Source organism: Meriones unguiculatus, chromosome 1 (genome assembly GCF_030254825.1).
Source record: "Meriones unguiculatus strain TT.TT164.6M chromosome 1, Bangor_MerUng_6.1, whole genome shotgun sequence".
Classification (NCBI taxonomy): Eukaryota; Metazoa; Chordata; class Mammalia; order Rodentia; family Muridae; genus Meriones; species Meriones unguiculatus.
Window position 1 is genome coordinate 92760914 of NC_083349.1, and position 21055 is coordinate 92781968.

At 44.9% G+C, this 21055-nt stretch overlaps 1 protein-coding gene across 2 annotated transcripts in view; it reads right to left on the reverse strand.

The window, feature by feature from the left end:
- Positions 1-21055, reverse strand: part of Prkce (protein kinase C epsilon) — a 482657-nt gene that overhangs the window by 77094 nt on the left and 384508 nt on the right. The gene's annotated exons all lie outside the window — the stretch shown is intronic.

The following is a 21055-nucleotide window of genomic DNA, read 5'->3' on the forward strand; positions in this document are numbered from 1 at the left end:
GTTGTCAGTGCTGGTATCACATACATGTTATGGTTTGAATCTGGAATGGCCCCAACAGGCTCATGTTTTGAGTCCTCCAGTCTATCGTGCTTTTTTCAAGGCTAAGGAGTCCTCAGAAAATGGGTACTGACTGACTGAAGTATGTCATTAGACGTGAGCTTTGGGAGCTAGAGAGATGGCTCAGAGGTTAACAACACTGGCTGTTCTTCCAAAGGTCCTGAGTTCAATTCCCAGCAACCACATGGTGACTCATAACTATCTATAATGAGATCTAGTGCTCTCTTCTGGTACACAGATATCTGTATATCTAGATAGATAACTAGATAGATAGACAGACAGACAGATAGATAATAAAAAAAGAGCCTTAAAAACCAATCAACCAACCAAACAAACGAAGTGGGCCTCTGGAGGTTATACCTGGCCCTGGCTCTAGCCCCAACTTCATTTCCAGTCTTCCCCCAGCTGAACAGCCACCAATACCAACTCCTGCTGCCACTACTTCCCTGCCATGGAGGGTTGAAATCTTGAAGAAACTGGGAGCCAAAATACAACTTTTCTCCCCTGAGTTGTCTCTGTCAGGTACTTGGCTACAGTGCTATGAGAGAACATTTTTAGATAAATACCGGGAATAAACAATTATATGGATAGCAAATGGTGGGAGCCAGTTTTATTATTTTTAGCTTTAACCATTCTTTCCTTTGAGAATTTTGTGTGATTTTTAATAATATTCATCCTCCCTTCTCCAACTCTTTCCAGACCCCCCCTCCCTTCTCCTCTAACACTGTGTCCCCCACCCCCTTTGGTCCCATCAGTGTCAATCAGTGATGCCCCAATATTCCTGGATGTGTAGCCTTCCACTGGAGCATGGCCTTCCTATCAGGGGCTACACACGTTCAGAGGAAGCTGACCCTTCCTCTCCTAGAAGCAAAAAATTGCCAATAACTCCTTGGCTATTGGTGGTAATATGAGCCCAACTTCCCTCTTCCTGCTGGGATCTGGTCTGGCTTGTGCTTGCACAGGTCTTGTACATGCTGTAAGAACTGCTGTGGGTTACATGAGTAGCTGTCCTGCTATGTCTAGAAGGCGCCTCTGTTTAATTATACCTATCCACTGCCTCTGACTCCTACATTCTTTCCTCCCCATCTTCTGCAAGGATCCCTGAGTCTTTGGAGGAGAGAATGCAGTATATAATTTAGAACTAGGCATTCTGCAGTCTCTTTAGGTTTTACTGTTTAACTGTCAGAGTGGGAGCTTCCAGATAAGGGGAGCTACACAGAATGATCCATGGGTAGCACGTTACAACTGCTAATTCTATAACAGTGTAAGCTTATATGTAGCTTAACACAGACAGACATTTTATACACTGAAATATAAATATGTTTATAGCTATATGTTGGTGAGCATGTATTTCCTTACTTTGCCATCTAAGGGGACCTGAAACAAATGACACCCAAGTGGCAAAAAACATCCAAGTATCTAATAATTCAGGGATCTTTGGGAGAAAGGCTGATTCTGGCATGGGTGCATAAAATATGCAAGGTGAGCCTGAATCATATTGTAGTTGCAGAAATAAGGAAGTGCTTGAAACAAACAAGCTACCTACAATGACCTGTGTGTGTGTGTGCACGTGCGTGTAAGCAACATAGGAATCCAAGGAAATAGTTCCAAATGAAATCTTGAAAAGCTAAACAATAAAGTACCTGTGGGTCCATCCTGATATAAATTAGTGAACAAAACACGGTATCTTCCTTCATGTAAGAGAATTCTAAGTAATGCAGGTAACTACTCTGCGCCCAGTACAAGTCCCCACTCTTTGGGCTTGAACGTCGCAGACCAGCTTCCTTCTAAAAACACAAACAGAAAAGGAGGGAAAACAACCTGACAAGGGAGCAACCAGGTAGATGCTCCCTTGCTGGTGACCACAGCCAGCAGTCACTCGGGAACAGCAGGTTCCTTCCCTGGGTGCTGATGGTCTCACCTCTGTGGCATTGCTCTCCCAAAGCCACAGTCTACTCTTGAGAAAATTACCAGACGATTTCCAGTGGAGGGACGCTGAGCAAAATGCTAGCTAGCACTCCTCAAATGGTGGAGGCCGTCGCAACAAAGCAAGTCTGAAAACCCCACAGCCAAGGGGAGCCTGAGAACACAGTGCCTGCTGCATGTCAGGTCCTGAGCAAGCAAACAGAAGGGTATTAGGGAGCTGAATAAAGTACCGATATTGGTCTATTATGACAAAATAACACACTACTTTAGACGCTGTCTTAGATTTCTTTGCTGTCTTGGCAAACACCTATGAAAAGCAATTTTAGAGAAGGGTGTCGGCTTCAGGGATTCGGGCACGGTGCTGGCTGGATCTGTGGCTTTGGACCGAAGATCAGGTAGCACATTATGTGGCAGAGACCTCAGTTCATGGTGGCCAGGAAGGAGAGAGAGATGAGAGAGGGTCAGGGCCTCTTGGCATCCTTCAGAGAAATGTCCCAGTGACCTTTTTCTCCCAGCCAGGCCTCACTTTCCACAGTTCCATAACCTTTCAAATGTCTACTCAAGTTCTGAATCCACCAAGAAGTTAAACTTCTGATTTGGTCAGGCCCCTCATGATCTAATCGTCTCCAGAAATGCTCTCACAAACTAGCCAGAGGCTGTTGCCTTAATCTCCTAGGGGTTCTTTCAAGCCAATCAAACTGACAAGAGATTAGCCATCACACATGTCAATCACAGAAGCCGGGGGTGGGGGTGCTGGAGGGCATGCGACATTTCCTTGAACTATTCTCTGAAACTTTTCTGTACATGTGAAACTATCCTAACATAGAAAGCGTGTGTGTATGTGCATGTGTGTATGTGTGTATGCATGAGTTCAGTGCATGTGACATCTGTGTATATGCAGGCCTGGTTGTTTTTCCTCAGTTGTTGTGGCTTCCCCCTCCCTGTTGCCTTCTTTTGAGGCAAGATTTCTCACTGACTTGAAACACAAGAGGCTGGACCAGCTGGCTACGAACTACGATCCTACCTGTCTCTGTGTCTTCAGCACTGGGGTTACACGTACATGCTACCAGGGGTTACAAGTACAAGCTACCATGCCCAGCAGTGTTCCTTTTTTTTTTTTTTTTTCAACTTGATTTGTGGAGCTCAAACTCAGGTTTTTGTGTTTGTGATGTAGTCACGGTACTAACTGGACCATCTTTCCAGCCAAAGTAAAACAAAACAAACAACAACAAAACAAAACAAAAAGATTTAAAAATTTTTTTAAAAGCACCAGTTACTCTTAAAATCAAAGCTGTTCTAAATGTACCGATCACTCGACAGTCTTGAAAATTAAGCCCAGAGCAGTGAGGTAACAGTATAGGAAGGCAATGTCTTCCGGGGGAAATTTCTGCCAATTGTCAAGTGGAAAATGTACTCAAGTAGCACACTAGTGAGTGACTAATGATGGCTCTCCAATAGTGAGGGGACTTCATCTGCGTTTCTGGTCAGGATCACTCTGCAGCGGTTGACGCTGAGCTGGGAAGACACAGGCTCACACGGGACCCAGTGGGAAAGTCCTGGTCCTTTGATGGGCCAGGTGTGCTTGGGGATGCTCTGTAAGGACAGGACATGTCCAGGCTCTTTCTTCCCCACTGGATCCTACAGCTGGCATGTACCGGTTCACCAGTACAAAGTTTTGGGCAATTTAGTGAGCTGGTTATTAAGTTCTGGTAGTAGGAAACCGGCCCCAGGGAGAACACTTACACTATAGAAATAAGAGAATGCAGCAAATCTGGTTTGTTTTGTTGGGAGCTAGTTTTGTCGGTGCACATGATCAAAACCCTGGGGTCCCGATTCAAAGTTCTGCCTTTGTGTCGTAAGAGATGGAGTGGCCTTACACAAGTCCAAGTTCCAATTTATTCATCTATAGAAAACAAAAAAAGGTTGAGTAGCTACCTTCCAAATTTTCTTCCACCTCTCAAATTTTAGGAAACATCAGGCTTATCATTTGGTTTCCACATATAGTATACCCCAAGACCATGCTTTGGTGCTCATTCCAAATTCCCTTCACCGAGAGTCCCTTGCTTCCCAGGTCTGACCTCATTGTTCACTTAGCTGCCTTCTGTGCTTTGAGTTCCAGGATATCTTAGCTCCTCAGGCCAAACAGGTCTGTTTGGAGTCCTCCCCTCTCCATATGAACCCTTTGCACACCCTGTCCTCCTTCCTTTCCACATCCTTTTACTCCGGCCACATCCTGCCTACCGCTTCAGGCCTCTCTGGAAGAGGTTACTTCCTTTCCAAGACCTTCCCTGACTTTCTGTAGGCCTGCCCAGGGACCTCTCTGCGTTGCTCTGGCAGCCTCATATATTTTCCCTGTCATAACTCATCAGTTTTTATTACTACTGCGTGCTGTATTGTCTGCTGTTCCCACCCAAGTGCCAAGAGGACAGAGCCTGAATGTCTCCTGTCCTTACAGAGCATCCCAAAGCACACCTGGCACGTCAAAGCGTCTTAGCAAACATCGTTACCCTACTGTCTGGACAACAGGCATTTTCTTGGTGACTTCTCAGCAACCTTTTCCTTCAAGAGATGGCAGAGGAGCATATCCTAGCAAAGGAGCAACTGTCATCCCTGCTTCCAAGAGGGAGGTAGCTATGAGGGTCTCAGTCCTATCAGGACTAAGACTTTCCCAGTATGCAAACTGCCGTTGGCTAGATGTCCTTGCACACACACCAGTCATGTCCCCTCCAGGTGGTGTGCTCGCCACGGGAGTAAAAAACATAAGTTGGCTACATTGGAGCCTTGAAGATCTACTGATTTTGTTAATAAGGGAACACTGTGAACAAACTGGAGGCATGTGTATAGTCAGCACCTGTCACTAGTGTCACCTGCCAATGAAGTTACGTACCCGAGGGAACCACAGGAACCCTGAGCCACTGTCCTAGACCCTCCAGGAGCTACCTTGGGTACCAATACTTCCCAGGGCCTCACAGAGATGATGAAGAAAAATTAGTAAACCACCTTCAGGCTATGCTCAAGGCATCCTCAGACCAAACAGCCTTTGCATTACAAAGCAAGTTCATCCTATCTGGCCATCATACGGTATGAGTAGGGAAACTGAGGCTCTGCAAAGGAAAGTAATTTGTTCAAGGCTGCTCAGATGAGGCAGAGCTTTCCTAGTGCTCTGGTTTCTACTCTGGCGTTCTTTCCCCAGCAGCAATTAGACACAGTAGGGACAGAAGGACACAGGATACAGGGCAGTGCACTCCCAACAAAGTCCAGGGAAAGGTCAGTCCAGCAACAAGACACCAAAAATTATATCCTTGTAGCCAAATGTGTTACCCCCAACCTCCAACTACCCTGGGGATAGGCTTTTCTTTTTAATCTTTGTTTCATTTTTATAAACTAAATATATGCATTAAGAGATTATGGTTCCTTAGGGGAAACCATCAATTTAAGATAATTCACAGAATACCTATAGGATCACTCAACCAAGAAATAGACGCAATCCAGCGGGAGAACAGCTCTAACGTTGTGTAGCAGATGCCATGTGAAGAGAGAGAGGGATAATCAAGCGTTCTGGAAAACGCCATTTAAAGGATGAGGAGGAGCTAGCTCAGCAAACAATGCCCACCATGTTCTAGGAAAAGTTCCAGCGCCCTTAAACAGAAGCACAGAGGAACAGGCGGGTGTCGGGAGTTACTGTCCAGGACAGAGTAAGTGTAGATTTGTCAGAGGTCAGTCCAAAACCACACTTGGTAGGCCTGAGAGGTGACTCAGAGAGAAGGTCATTGGGAGAAGCAGCTAGGAAGATATATGGGGATCATCCTGTGAGATAGAAGGAGACTTTTATACAAGTCCCAGTGCCCAGCCTCTCGGTGGCAAAGCCAACGAGCCTGAGCTTGTGGATGTTATTGTGTAAGAGGCTCCAAATCCTCCAGACATTATCTTGAGACAGCTAGTCCTTATGTGCTTCTCAGCAGCCAAGTGTCCCAGTTCCCTGCTTTATAAAGAACTTCTGGGCAGGGTCAATAGAAGGGACTCAGAGGCAAGGAGCAAGCAGAGGGTACAAACAGCTGCCTTGATAGTTTTGCCTGTTAGCACACAACCGGAAAAAGAAGCAAAGCTAACTAAGGATGGCCCCTAGGGGCTCTGCTCACTGTGATGCCCTCACGGTTCCTTTCTCTGCCCCTCCTATGACCTAAGTCACCTCAAAACAAACAGCCAATGGGGAGGGCCACTGAGCCAGTCTCAGACTTTCACACAAGACTTTGCCTACCATGGCAAGGCTGCCGATTGTTTGCTAAAAGAATTCCCATTTTTAGTAGCTCAATCATTAACCAAGGGCCTTAAAGAAACAAAATTGTATGACTCAAGTTTGGAGAATTCAGTCTCTGCTTGAATCCACGCAGTGATACTCGGTCCAAGATTTCTGCATCTTTAGAGTGCTGCGTGCTCATGAAGAAATATGCAGCTCTCCAATTCCTCTTCACAGGACAGGTCTGACACCTCAGAGCCTCAAATACACCTTTTTTGGAAGGCTCCTAACTAGATGAGATGTTCTTAGCAATCTGCCAACTGGCAGGCCACATCCAGGGTGAAACTTCTGAGGACAATGTGAATTCTACTATATCCAGCCATTAACACGAGTGAGTGCTCTGTACCAGTCAGGACCTTAAGGATTCACGAGTATTAACTCATGTGATCCTCGCAGTATCTCTGTGAAGGAGCTATCACCCCAATTTCACAGGCAGAGAAACAAACGGTTAAGGAAGCAGACTGCACAGCGTGAGTCGTGTTCCAAACCTCGACACTGGGCTTCCAGTTCTACGTCAGGTACCAGGTCATGTATAAGTGTAAGAGATAACAGCATCTCTAGCCATGTTGCCTCTGAACACACACTACTGGCTCAAATTTCATCAGGAATTTCCCTCTGGTTCTAACTTCCTGTTTGTTCTGAATCTTCTATGTCAACGAAATTCGTAATTTCACTTCTGACCTGGTCAGCAGTATTGAGGCTTCCTCTGAGGAATGTAAATATGGCTTTGGTTCCAACCAACTGTCTGTGCTCTCCCTCCTGGTCCCCTCCTCTTCATCAGGTCACAGTGACTTTGGCCCATGCTATTATTACTAGTAGGAAACACAGACGGAAATCAGTGTGGGGCAAGAAATAAGTAAATAAATAAACAAATAAATAAAGCCTCATCTTGAAATAAATCTGGACCCCTAAAAAAATAGCTCTCTCTCAAGATTGTGGGATAATATTTAGTGCGCCTCACGAGGGGAGGCCTTACGCAGCTGTCGGGGATAGAACACACATTACTGAGGGACCTGGGGTGGGCATGCAGTTGCAGCTCATGGGTGTGGCAAAAATCACCCAGCAGAAAAACTGAGATGCCAGTGGCACACTCCGAGGCTCTCCCACATCCGAAGACCGTCTGGACCATCCAGCTCACTGACTATCATCAGGGCAGGGATCAGCACAGCCAGCTTCCACAGGTACCCACAAGCCCTACATCTTGGGAATTACCCAACCTCAAAGGCACAGTATGTTTAAAAAAACAATGCATCTGTTCTTGTTGTTCCTTAAGCACTACAGTGTGACAGCTTTTGTATCACCCCTGCACTGCTTTAGGTAGTGTAGGGAATTGAGAGATGACAGGTTTACAGAGGAAATGCACTGAGTTGTTTGCCAACAGACTCCATTTTGCATCAGACGCTTGAGTGCCTCTGGACTTGAGAACCTGCAGCGATCCCGAAGGTATGCAGAGAAGAAGTAAAGAGCGTATTTTTCCTGTCTTGTGGCTCTAACACAGTGGTTCTCAGCCCGTGGGTCACAACGACCCTTTCATAGGAGTCACGTAAAAGATATACTGTGTATCAAATATTTATATTACAGTTCATAACAGTAGGAAAATTATAGTTACGGAGTAGCAATGAAATGATTTTATGGCTGGGAGTCACCACAACATGAGGAGCTGTATTAAAGGGTCACAGCATTAGAAAGGCTGAAAACCACTGCTCTAACAGGAATGGATTATAATCAATGAGAGGCTCCTTTCTCTGGGATACTGTCTGGGGCTGAGTTAGAGGCTCTACTTTGATAGGCCCTTAACTTGCACAACAGAACTCACATGCCCATCAGCCCACTCACCCAAACAGGCTTATAACATTGCCTTCATTACACATGGTTCATTGGCTGAGCCCCAAAACCACCCCCATGACCATGTTTATGTCAACTAGCTTATTAAACAACCCATGCCAATCCCACAGGTCTTGCACCTCATGTTGTTATTAGCACCATTTGACATATGTGAACATGGCTGAAATGAGCCTACACACGAGCGTCTATTTGGGTGCTCGAAGCCAGGTTCTTTGTATTAGTTTGTGAGAGCTGCAAGAAACTGGACAACTTAAAAGACAAGAATTGATTTCTCTCGGCTGTGGCAATTAGATACTCAAGGTCAAGACTCTGGCAGGTTGGTTGGTTCTGGGGACATTCTCCTTGGCTTAACAAGGCTGTCCTCTCCAAATGTCTTCTCATGGTCCTTTCTCTGTGCTTTTCTAGGTCTTAATTTTCATTTCTTCTAAGAATAACAGTTGTCTTGCATTGGTGCCCACCCAGACTTGACCGTAATTACCTTTTTCTAAAGATTTAATTTTCAAAGAGTCATGTTTTGATGTGTTGAAGATTGAAACTTCAACACATGAATTTGGAGGGGTTGTTTCATATATTCTCTGATTCCAAAATCCAATACTCTCATCTATCCAATCAGTATTTTCTGAACCTTCCAGGTGCTGGGGCATACACACAGCATTTCTGAGGATGTTTTCATCATGTAATTTTCAAACCAGTCCAATGAGGTTTATGTTATAATTCTCATGGCATGGTGAAAAAAAAATTTCAAACAGTCTGGCTAAGGAGACACAACAAAGAAGAGACTGACCCAGCCTGCAGCCCCAGTTCTTTGACCCCAAACTCAGTGTCATCTCCAAAATAAAATTCTGCTTCCCATGTGAAACTGAGCCAGGCAGTGGCAGGGACAGGGTGACCTGACAGTGGCGGTAAAGGTGATGGGATCTGGTAAGAGTGATTTCTTGGGAAACATGATAAATATTGTGGGTAGTAACTATAGCAACTTCAGTGAGTCCATGGTTTTTGTTGTAGTTAGTGACCTCTGAATAAAGAGGTCCCAAAGCTGTACACAAAAATGAGGAAAACAAGAGAAGAGGCAATGGCCATACAATTTTGGAAGGGTCAATGAAGCACATGGATGTGTGGGAACAGATTCATCTGGGCAAAGAAAGCCGAGTTCTGGACCAGCCATGAGAGAAATCAAGAAAAAATAAACTTATTCTGCAAAATTTCATTTCCCCTCCAGAATTCAGGAAAAAAGCGATAGGTTGTTTCCAGAGAGATGGCAATATGGAGACAATGAGAGCTAGTTGAGATGAAATTATAAACCCAGGTAGCCAGGAATGCCTAACACCATCCCTTCACCTGTACCCAGAGACTTATTTTTCTGGAGGAGGGAACCAGAATGTTGCTAGATCTGGAGGGTGGGTACCAAGACAGTGAAGATGACAGGACCAAACAGAGGCTTAAGGATGGTCAGTCTTCCCATCCTCTCCCTTCTCTTGGCTCTGACAGACCTAGATTCATCACTCAGTTCCAAAGAATTCAAGCAGCTGTAATAAGGTATACATCGTAAATTCACATTTCCCTACAGGGACAAGAGTCTTCTCGTGGTAATATAATCACTCTAAGAGTGGAGGTCTAAAAATAGCCATAGAATTTTCCCAGTGAAGCAGTCATCCAGATTAATCTACAGTCAATCCAACCTGACTAGTCCTGTATTCAGAAAGTAATTTTGGAGAAAGATAGCATAAGGGAAGGGTTCCTTCAGAAATAGCGCTGTACCTTCCAGAATGGAGGGGTTTGATTTTTCCAAACTGAAAAGATCTATCAGTGGCTTGGACAACCAATCAAAATAGACATCTACCCTGTCACTAGGTAATTCTGAAATACTGGTGACAGAAAAACTTTAACATATTTCTGGAAAAAAAATACATAGGTTCAACTGAGGATCAAGAATCAAGATATCATTAGAGGCAACTCTGAATCGGGCAATAACAGAGCAGGACCTTCAATTCTGAGTGAAAACAGTTTTCAGTCTTTATCATTTGAGGGTAAAGACAGGATGATTTCCGGTATAAAGGGAAGGTCTCAACATTTTACTTCCCCTATGATTGGCTCTGATTGTCAGTCTGACAAATTGTATAGTCATCTGAGAGCCCTCTACTGAAGAATTGCACAGATCAGATTGGCCTCTAGACATGTTTGAGGGAGATTATTTTGATTACTGATTGGTGTGGGTGTGCCCATCCCACTGTGGGTGTGCCCATCCTTACACCGGTGGCCCTGGACTATATAAGAAAACTGCTAAGCACGAGTCTCTGAGCAGGCCAGAGAGGGAGCCAGTAAGTGGCATTTTTCCATGGCTCCTGTTCTGCCTTCTTTCAGTGATGGGCCATAAGCTAGAAGTGTAAAGCAAAATAAACTCTTTCCTCCCCAGAACTATTTTTGGTCAGAGCGATTTTAACACAGGAGCAGAAAGGAAGCTTAAAAAAAAAAATGCAGTGTTGGGAAAACCATTCAATTTGGAGCCTCACTAAATTGTGAGGGTATATATTATATACATGAACAGTATTTTCAAAGAATAGACATAAAATATTTTTTAAAAAGAAAAAGGAAGACATGGGATACAGGAAAGAGTCCATCAATGATGCATCAGATAACAGAGAACAGGGTTGGCAGGTCAGAGCTGGCACCATGGACAACCCTTTGCACAGGAGTAGTTTAGAATGCAGCACGAGAAAGTCACCCAAGAATATGAAATAAGTAGAACACCAGCTGCAAATGGATGTCGTAAAGGATGATGCAAGCGTTTGTGAAATTTTGTGGTTGAATCAATAATAAATGCATAATTATTAACTCCAGGGAAAGCAAACCCGAGTAATGTATAGGAAAGCAGTATAATTACAGTATTCTACATGGCTCATTCCTAATGAGGTGTGCAGTCTATCGCCACGTAATCAGGACTGTGGAAACTAGAGTGAGAGGAGGCAGGGTTGGGAGCCATGTATGTGGCGGGGTGGTGGCATCAGGTGACGGTCAACAAAGAGGACTAAAGTCTGATAACACAGCAGCAAGTCTCTAGATAACACCTAAAATACAGAAAGGGGGCAGTGAAGTAATCCCATCCAGAAATACGGCGGACACTAAAAGCTAAACAGACAACAGAAGCTTTTTCAGAAGGGAAGGAGGGTAGAAGGAAGTTCTTTTTCTTTGTTTGGCTTGGTTTTGGTTTTGAGACAGGATTCTTTGTTGTAGCCTTGGCTGTCCTGAAAATCCCTATGTAGACCAGGCTTGCCTTGAACTCTGAGATCCACCTACTTCTTCTGCCTCCTGAGTGCTAGGATTAAAGGCGTGTGCCTCCACCACCACAGAAAGGAACTATTTGTTTTTCTAAACACCTTATAGAGATGTCTGTATTTATATTTGATTAAAACAACATTTAAGTTTTATGCTATCTCACTGTGTAAACCTGGTGTGTTATTGCCCTAGTTTGGCTTCTGGGTTTAACATCTATAAAATGTAGGAGTGGGATCATACAATCTCCTAGGCCCTTGGTTTAACAAGTCACTCGTAACTCCTGTCATGGTGTCATACCCTCATTAAAAACTCAATTATTGGAATTTTATATTGAAATATTACTTTCTATAGAAGACGGGAGAGCTGACAGCTGAAAACAATGTTTGTTGGTAACACTTTGTCAAAATATTTTCTGGGAGCGGGTTCCATACACCTGGCAAGCCTGGGGAACTAGCTGTCCACCACACCTCCCCTGCTGCTTTGTCTTAAGTTTAAAAAAAAAAAACTGACAATGCACTGAAAATGAGACAAAAGTAAACATACATCAGACCTCTTAATTAGTAACACAGTTTTAACTAGAGACCTCTGAAGAGGGGGTTATCTACTATGCCAACGGTGGACACTGATTCCAGGGACCAAGGTAAGGGAGATGGCTAGTCTTGTATGTCAAACTGAGCATATCTGGAATTAACTGAAACTTAAGCAGCTGGGCACATCTGTGAGGGATTTTTTGCGACTGAATCAGGGGAGTTGTGAAGACCCACACTAAATCTGGGCCACACCTTTTGCTGGCAGCCCATGGAAAGAACACTGAAGACTGAAGCTCTGATTTTTGCCAGGTGCCGTCAGTCTCACTGGCAAGTTCATTCCTTCAAAGGTGTTAGAGCCTATGTCATTTCCAATGTATACTGAAGACCAGCTGGGACATCCAGCCTTATGGACCGAACAACTACTTGGATGTAGGACTTTCTGTTGGGAGACAGCTACTGTTGGACTAGCTGGACCACAGCCTGTGAGCCATTCTAACAAATCATAGACAGTCATTCTATCCGTTCTGTTCCTTTAGGAAACCCTGACCAGTGCAGAAGGCTAGCCTCGTTTAAAAAAAATATTTATTACAATTTATAAATTGTATCCCAGCTGTAGCTCCCTCTCTTCTCCCCTCCCAATCCTCCCTTTCCTTCCTCTTCTCCTCCCATACCCCTCCCCTAGTCCACTGATGGGGGACGTCCTCCTCCCCTTCCATCTGACCCTAGCCTATCAGGTCTCATCAGGACTGGCTGCATTGTCTTCCTCTGTTGCAATGGTAAGATTGCTCCCCCATCAGGGAGAGGTGATCAAAGAGCTAGCCACTGAGTTCATGTCAGAGACAGCCCCTGTTCCCTTTACTAGGGAAGCCACTTGGAGATTGGGCTGCCATGGGCTACATCTGTGCAGGGGTTCTAGGTTATCTCCTTGGTTGAAGTTTCAGTCTCAGAAATGATCCCTGGGCCCAGATTTCTTGGTTCTGTTGCTCTCCTTGTGGAGCTCCAGTCCCCTCCAGGTCTTTCTCTCTCCCCTTCTTTCATATGATTCCCTGCACTCTGCCCAAAGTTTGGCTATGAGTCTCAGCATCTGCTTTAATACCCTGCTGGGTAGAGTCTTTCAAAGGCCCTCTGTAGTAGGCTCCTGTCCTGTTCCTTGTTTTCACCCTCTTCTGATGTCTATCCTGTTTGCCTTTCTGAATGAGGATTGAGTATCTTATCCAGGGTCCTCCTTCTTGCTTGGTTTCTTTAGGTGTACAGATTTTAGTATGATTATTCTATATTATATGTCTAGTACCCACTTATAAATGAGTATATACCATGTGTGTCTTTTTGCTTCTGGGATACCTCACTCAGGATGATCTTTTCTAGTTCCCACCATTTGCCTGCAAATTTCATGATTTTCAGTTTTTATTCTCTGAGTAGTATTCCATTGTGTAAATATACCACATTTTCTGTATCCATTCCTCCGTTGAGGGACATCTGGGTTGTTTTCAGTTTCTGGCTATTACAAATAAAGCTGCTACAAACATGGTTGAGCAAATGTCCTTGTTGTATATTTGAGCATATTTTGGATATATAGGTAGTACTAGTTCTAATTGTCTGAGAAAGCAAGAGATTGATTTCCAAAGTGGTTGTACAAGTTTACATTCCCACCATCAATGGAGGAGGGTTCCCCTTTCTCCACATCCTCTCCAGCATGTGTTGTCACATGAGTTTTTGATCTTAGCCATTCTGATGGGTGTAAGGTGAAACCTCAGGGTCGTTTTGATTTGCATCTCTCTGATGACTAAGGATTTCTTAAGCGTTTCTTTGCCATTCGATATTCCTCTATTGAGAATTCTCTGTTTAGCTCTGTCCCCATTTTTAAATTGGATTTCTTGATTTGTTGCTGTTTAATTTCTTGAGTTCTTTATATATTCTGGATATTAGCCCTCTGTCAGATATGGGGTTGGTGAAGATCCTTTCCCAATCTGTAGGCTGTCGTTTTGTTCTGACGACAGTTACAGAAGCTTTTCAGTTTCATGAGGTCCCATTTATTGATTGTTGCTCTTAGAGCCTACGTTGGTGTTCTGTTTAGGAAGTTGTGTCTTGTGCCAATGAGTTCAAGGCTCTTCCCCACTTTTTCCTCTAGCAGATTTAGTATGTTTGGTTTTATGTTGAGGTCTTTGATCCACTTGGACTTTAGTTTTGTGCAGGGTGATAAGTATGGATCTATTTGCATTTTTCTACATGTAGACATCCAGTTAGACCAGCAACATTTGCTGAAGATGCTATCTTTTTTCCATTGTATGGTTTTGGCATCTTTGTCAAAAATCAACCTCATTTTTACATCACAATTTAGCATGCACTCTCCAGGGAGAATAGTTTCAAGAACATCTGGAAATACAGGTTTGGGAGTTATGTCCAAATATCATTGAGAACTGAAAGTCTTGGGGAATTTAAGATACGGGAGTGCTTACAACTTCCTTCCTTGGCCACCAAAGACCAAATTTTAGTGTTCAGAATGTCAGATGTTAATCTTGCATAACACTTTAGGTAAATAAGTGGCTGTCGCATTTCCTTCATTTCGTCCTGGACCCCAGTCTTCCAGCCACCCTCAAGCACCTCATGAAGTAGTTGGAGCTGCTGTTCTCGGAACTCCTCAATAGGAGACCAGTCCTCAAGAGGTTCCGTACTTGCTCTGTCCTCCTCAAAGGACCCTCTGAAAACAGCTGTACTTGTTGACCTTAGGGTCGCCATGAGGTTCACCGTGGGGAAAATGACGTCACACCTTTCTTTACTGCTTCTGTTTTTATTTGTCCTGTTGACTAATCCCATTCATCATCTTCAAAGTTCACCTCTAAGAGAAGGGAGTTCATGAGTAAGAAGGACTTCATGCTTCTTACGTGATTCTAGAAGCTGGAGCTAGGCAGGAGATTTTCAATGTTTTTTTTTTTGCTATCTTTTAATGAAAACTACTGGAAGTTTAAGATCAGCTTTGAATTTAGCCCTATGTTCACCGAATCTGCGCCGCTTCATGGGATAGGTTCAGCTGCAGGTTGCCTTCTAAGAGTGAGACAATTGGTCAGAAATTTTGTATTGTGCATTCTTCACCACCCTGGGCTATGTGGGGCCTCTGGGCTTCCAGCTCTTCTGGCTCTTCTCTCCCATCCTTCCAAGCCGACCACAGCTCTCTTTTCTCTCTCGTACCTCACAGGTAGAAGTGTCATCTCTGAGAGTGGCTGCTGCTAAATACTGAGCATGATGCGAATGTGGAGAAAGCTCCTCAGGTCAACTCAGGTCAAGGTTTACCCTTCATAACCACTTCTCACAGAATGTGAAAGACTTGGAGTAGAAACTTTTACTTTCATTTTTGGTGTATGTGTGCATCTGTGTATATGCATGTTTTTTGCATGTGTGGGGGCACATGTATGGATATGAGGTTAGTAATCATCCTAGATAGTTTTTTTTTTTTCACCTTATCCACTGGGCAGGCTCTTTCAACCAAACTCAGAATGCACCAATATGGCTAGGGTCATTAGGCAGCTTTCTCTGGGGATCCTGTCTGTCTTTTTGATAGTAGAAGTACGGGCAGGCCACCATACCAACATGTCAGTTATGTGGGTTTCTGGAGGTATGAACTTGGTTCTCACATTTGCACAGCAAGTATTTTAACTCCTGAGCTGTCTTCCTGGTTCCATCAGTAAAGACTTTTAACAGCCATAGTCAGAATGAGCAGAAACAGTGTTTGAATGTCTTCTTCTCCTATAGCACCAAGAACTGGCACAAAACAGCCATCCAGGGATACAGAGACTGCCCTGCGCTCCCTGGAGTAGAGAGCCTGAGTCTAAGACAGACTAGAAGAAAATATCAACTTGGACTTTCTTTTAAGTGTGAGCCACTGACTAGAGAAGCGACCTCTTGTCTTACTGAACCCTGCCTAATAAGCTGTTAATTGGTGTACACACAGATTCCAGAGAGATGGGAAAGATGGAAAAAACCAATCTTAACTTTAACAGTGGAGTCCATACAAGCTGGCCTTAGCTAGCTGCCACATAGGCCCTTGTTTCCTACCACCCGCCTTAGATCACACAGATTATAGTGGCTGCCCAGCACTAGAGCAGGCAAAGGCAGGAAGGCAAGGACACACATTCACAGCCTTTCTGTGTCGCTGCAGACTCAAGCTTGGGATGAAGGCAACATGGGACACAGTGATCCATGGTCCTCCTGAATCTGTAACATAAAACATAGAAAGGAACGAGGTGGGCTGCAGAGTAAAAAAAAAAAAGTCATTTTGGGAATGCTCAGAACAGACTTTTGGGAAGTGCAGCCTTATGAAGCAGCAAGTCCCAGACTGGACAGTTCTAGAACAGAACATACCAGAACAGCAAGCATGCATTGAATGCCATCGGTGAGAACAGTGCTGGCCTATGCCACCCACACAAGCACTCATGGGTGCAGATGTCACTGAGAGAAGATACATCTAAGTGAAAGGAGTAAGGTTAGCAAAAGGGTCTGCCAAAAACATGATTTAGAGAGATGCCGTCTTGTTCAGGAGAAGCATAAGGCCGTGGTGGGCTGGGAGGGAGGGAAGGCCATGCAGAGCTGGGGCACAGGTCATTATCCTGAAGGCAGAAGGGAACTTCTCTGGAGTTGCAGTTCAATGTGTTGTTTTCAATGAGAATGGCCCAGTAGGCTCATAGATTGGCATGCTTAGTCCCCAGTTGGAGCTCTTGGAAGGATTAGGAGGTGTGGCCTTGTTAGAGTAGGTGTAGCCTTGTTGGAGGAGATTGCTGGGGTTAAGCTCTAAGGTTTCACCAGCCCACTCAAGGCCTAGTCACACTCCCCTGCCATTCTGCCTGCCTGTCTGCTGGTCATAAGGTAAAGCTCTCAGCCAGGGCTTCAACACTGTGTGTGCCACCATTCTCTCTAACCATGACAATGACTAAGCCTTCAAAACTGTAAGCCTGCCCCAATCACATGCTTGTCTTTTAAGAGTTGCCTTGGCCATGGTGTCTCTCTACAGAAATAGAACTCTGAAGAAGATACCAAGTTACCTGGGAACACATTAAAACACACACAGGTTCCTTAACCCCATAGCAGTATGCACCTCGTGGAGTACTACCTAAAATTTGAATTCTGATTTTATCATGACAAAATGTTCACATATGCAGAGAGAGCAGTGACTGGCTATGCTCCCATCATACCCCTTCAACAAACACCAACTCATGGCATTCTTGTCTCACCTCTACCCTTCTCTATTTCAGCCCCTCCAATACTATGCCATCCATATTTATATGTTAACCTGGTACCATGAGACAGTGAGCATTCACCCCTGACGTGAACTGGGAGCCTCTGATGAAGACAAGTCAGGGGTTCATCGTAACACAGAGAGATGAAAGATAATGGCACTGGGGACAGAATGGCTGCAATCTGGATCACCTAGGGGGTGGGGTACGTGGTTAAGGGAAATGATGATAAGGGTGAAAGTTCAAAGGCCACCAAGGTCCCGTGAGCACAAGTGGTACCTACAAGAAACATGACACTATGATTTGAACGTCTGTCCTTCTGAAATGCATGTTGAAACTTAATTGTCCTTAGAAGCTGTTGATCACATAGTCTCCATCTTCACCAATGCCCTAATGCCATCACCACAGGGGAGGATTTACTTTCTCTTACTATGTCCTCTCTTTCCTTTGACCACCACTCTTCTTTTCGCCCTTCAGCCACGTGATGCTTCTCATCTTATCACAGCAGGTTATGGAAGCCCGCATCAGACAGCAGCATCTCTATGCGGGACTTCCAGTCTCCACAGGTGGGATCCATGGAGCTTCTCTCTGTTATTAATTACCCAGTATCAAGTATTCTCTTACAGCAGCTCCAAAAGATACACAGCAGGATGCTTTGGGTTAGAAAGGGTACCCCTTTCTACCATCCAAGTGGAGCAGGGGGTACTTACTGTCTCTACTCTGCCTGTATCTGTCACTCTTCAATTTCCAAACCACTGTTTGCATAGCAATCCCACAGCCAGTATGACAGGGAGTCAGAGTACTTAGTGGCTTAAGTACTTAGTACTTAGCCACTTATTCCAGGTAGGTTCTGTCTCTGCTTGTAAGACATGGATGATTGTCCCCAAGAAAAAGAGCGACACATCCCAAGGAATGACAGTTCTTGTCACTGACCTCTAATAAGGCACCATCTTCAAGTTGGGATGACCTTTTACACACACATAACTTCTATAATTCCAACTAGCTTGTAAACTGCTTGGGGGGTGGTGGTACGGATTAAAGTTTAAAACTATTAAAGTCAATGGTCATACTCAATTTACTGTGTACAAGAAAATATAGTATAAGAATTTAAAAAGTGCTACAGGTTTAAAATAGAAGAAACGGTCCTTCGGAGAGCCCGGAATTTAATGAAGTGTCCACACCATGGTTTTAATCAGTGGTCCTCAACTCCCTTCTGCTGAGACCCTTTAATACAGTGTGCATGTTGTGCTGACCCCCAACCATAAAATTATTTTATTGCCACTCATACCTGTAACTTGCTACTGTCATGAATCATAATGGGAATATCTGGTCTCCAGGGTGTCTGATAGGCAAGCTCTGTGGGGGTTGGGAATGGCTGGTCTAAACGGTGGGTTCCCCCAGGGGTGGGTGAACATCTCAAACTACAACTAATTCCCCAGGGACAGGAAGAGAGCTGCAGAGACACACCCTGGCACATGAGTCCGGGCAGGAGGGATGGCTAGAGGCCCCTGGAATGAATGGAGGAAGGTGCGGGAAGCAGAGCAAACTCTGATTGCATCTGAAGGAGGGAATGAAGTTCTGAGTGAATGTGTGCTGTTGACATGGTCAGAGCCATAGCAGGGACCCATGGGAATTTGGGGAAGCCCTCCTTAGGTCCACATTTGTTGTTTACAAACAGCTGACCAGTGTGCGCAAAAACTGGGCACTCTAACTTCCTGCCCCTGGGTGTTTGCAGCCTGAGACTTCTCACCTGCAAAAACACCTCCTGCTGAGAGCAGTTAGGGGTTCTGAATTATTCCAGTAGGGGAGGTGGTGCAGCTTTTTCAGACACCAGCTCTTCTGTACATGCCCTCACTATCCCAAGTAAGGTTTCTAGACCGAAGCCTTGAAGGACAGGGCAGGAAGGTAGGAGCTAGTAAAGCAGAATTCTGATCCCTTGTGGGCATAGCTACCGACCTTGATGGGCTCATAGCAACATGCTATGAGGAAGAAGGGAGAGAAGGCTTCACTGACCTGCAGCCAACAGAACTGAAGGTGACCCTTAGGGAACCACATTCTGACTCCCAAGTAACTGGAATCACATGTGCATGCCACGGTGTTTTGACTTTATCAAAAGGGGGATTACCTTGGGTGGGCCCACTAGCCCTTGAGAGAAGGATGTGGTCCTCTGATGTTAGAGATTCTGAGAAGGAAGCCCTTCTCTCCAGCTGGCCTCAAGCAAGCCTCATGAACTCTAAAGTTTCCAGAGCAAAAGTTCTGTTAATCAGCACACGACGCTGGGAGTAGAACCCAGACTTGAGATGGGATGTTGGCTCAGCTCACCTCCACCACAGCACGGTGGGACACTGAGCATAAGACACAGATGAGAAGCTGGGAAATAATAAGTAGGAGTTGTTCCCAGACTCCAAGTCTGTGTGGGATGGGCTAGATAGCAACAAAAGGCACATGTATGGATTCCCATAGGACAGGCAAGAGCAGTGGTTCTCAACCTGTGGGAGGTGAATGACTCTTTTGCAGGGGTCAAATATCAGACATCCTGCATATTCAGATACATACACTAGGATTCGTAACAGTAGCAAAATTACAGTTATTGAAGAGACCAGTTTCGATACAAGATACCCCAAGACCAAGTTCTCAGCAGAGGAGATGTATTTGCCACAGAGGGACAAAGGGCAGGGAATAAGAGACGTAGACAGCAGATAGAGGATAAGGGAGAAGAAGGAAAGAAGGTGGGGGTGGGGAGAAGGGATATTTGTTCCAGGGTTGGGTGTGGGGAACAGACACACAAATGGACTGGACCACAAAAAACTGCCTCTGGATAGAGAGGAGGCAGGCATGGCCACAGGTAAATAAATGGCAGTTTATAAAGGGAAAAAGGAAACCCTGTGTTAGGATGTTAGGATGTTTAATTTTGAATGGGCATGTTAATTTGTAGAGCCAAAGGGCACTTTTGATTGCTGGACTTCAGTACTGTGATTTCTTGGTAGCCAGCCTCAGGAGGAAGTAGCCAAGGAAGAGAAGACTTTGGGGGCTAGCTTTACAAATGTACTCTAATGGTTTCCAGCATGGCAGATGGAATGCCTGCCAGAGCCATGTTTACCGTGACCGGGCTGGCTAGAGAGCCTTTATTTGTGAAGTAGCAATAAAAATAATTTTATAATGGGGGGGGGTGTCACCACAACATGGGAACTGTATTAAAGGGTCAAAGCATCAGGAGGGTGGAGAACCACTGGGTTAGAGAGTATGGCCTGCAGGGAAACACTATCTTCCCCCTCAACTTCGTGAAGCTGGAGGATGGCAAAAGGAAGAGAAGCCTAGGGTGGGCATGACCAGAACCTTTCAAAGAATTAAGTCAAGACGCTGCTCCCAGAATGGATCAGACATGTTGAGGTGCCTGACTGACTTTGGCCTATCCCAATTTCTAGAAAAGGAGGAAGCAAAGACCAAGTAAAGAAATGGATAGTCACTGAAACTATCAGGAACTTTGGTATCCTTGTTGCTAATTATAAATATTTACCCCTCCCTCCCTCCCTCCCTTCCTCCCTCCCTCCCTCCCTCCCTCCCTCCCTCCCTCCCTCCCTCCCTCCCTCCCTCCCTCCCTCCCAGAATTCCTGACCTCACAGAAAAGCCTGCGTAAAGAGTTTTGCTCTTTTACTGGAAAACGTGTGTGTGTGTGTGTGTGTGTGTGTGTGTGTGTGTGTGTGTGTGTTGGAAAGGGACTGGGTTACTAGCAATCAATTTTTTTCAAAGTCACTTCCTGTTGGATAATGTCTAGTTCCCACTCCCCACCCCCACCCCCACCCCCACCCCCACCCCCACCCCCACCCCCACCCCCACCCCCACCCCTGGAGCATAAACCTCCCACCCTCTCCAGGACTTCTCCTTCCCAGATTCTATTGACT